General features: G+C 57.0%; 1 long non-coding RNA gene across 1 annotated transcript; it reads right to left on the bottom strand.

Moving 5' to 3' along the window:
- On the bottom strand, positions 1 to 676 carry LOC109364539. The gene is made up of 2 exons (XR_002110458.1): positions 594 to 676; positions 1 to 83 (listed from the first exon to the last, which is right to left on the bottom strand). It is a non-coding gene; the product is annotated as an uncharacterized LOC109364539 (long non-coding RNA).
- Positions 677 to 681: the final 5 nt, after the last annotated feature.

Below are 681 nucleotides of genomic sequence, written 5' to 3'. Positions count from 1 at the left end.
TTGGTGTCTGCAGACCAGAGATGCTTCCTGAGGACTTGCGGCGTATTGCGGGTGGTGGTCTGGGTACAAACTCCATGTGAAGCCTGTACGAGAGGAGAAGACAGCGACCGGTGAGACGCAGCACTCCAGCAATCCTTGTTGCTCTCTCTGATTGTCTGCTGCCGGGCACATTTTCATGCTGCATTGAGCGCGCTGCTTTCTAAAGTCTTGAGCAGGGTCAGTCGGGATAGGTGAGGGGGAAATAGTTTCAAAGGGCAGGAGGGAAGATTTGGATTGGATATAAGGAAGAAGTTTTTGACAGAAGGGTGGCGAGGCACCGGAACATCTTGCCCAGAGAGGCGGTGGGTGCCCGGACGGGCATTCAAGGTCGGGCTGGACCAGGCTCAGAGCAACCTCACCTGGGGGTAGTGTCCCTGTTCCCTGCAGGGGAATGGGACTGGGTGCCCCTTCGGGATTCCTTCCAGCTCAAATCATTCTATGATTCTATGACATATGCTCACGGGTAGGACAGTCATGGACACAAGGAACAAGCGCTCCGGAACGAGAGCTGAGCAGCTGCATCAAGCAGCAGCCACAGCCACCGCCATACTCACGTGGGAAAGACGACAATGCAGCCAGAGAGCACCAGGGAGGCCACCGGTGCCACCCGGGACACCACCGTATCCAGCAGCCAGGGGCCTG

This window comes from Meleagris gallopavo, unplaced genomic scaffold (genome assembly GCF_000146605.3).
Source record: "Meleagris gallopavo isolate NT-WF06-2002-E0010 breed Aviagen turkey brand Nicholas breeding stock unplaced genomic scaffold, Turkey_5.1 ChrUn_random_7180001867517, whole genome shotgun sequence".
Classification (NCBI taxonomy): domain Eukaryota; kingdom Metazoa; phylum Chordata; class Aves; order Galliformes; family Phasianidae; genus Meleagris; species Meleagris gallopavo.
Note: the sequence above shows the minus strand (reverse complement) of the source record. Positions and strands in the feature narration are given on the sequence as shown.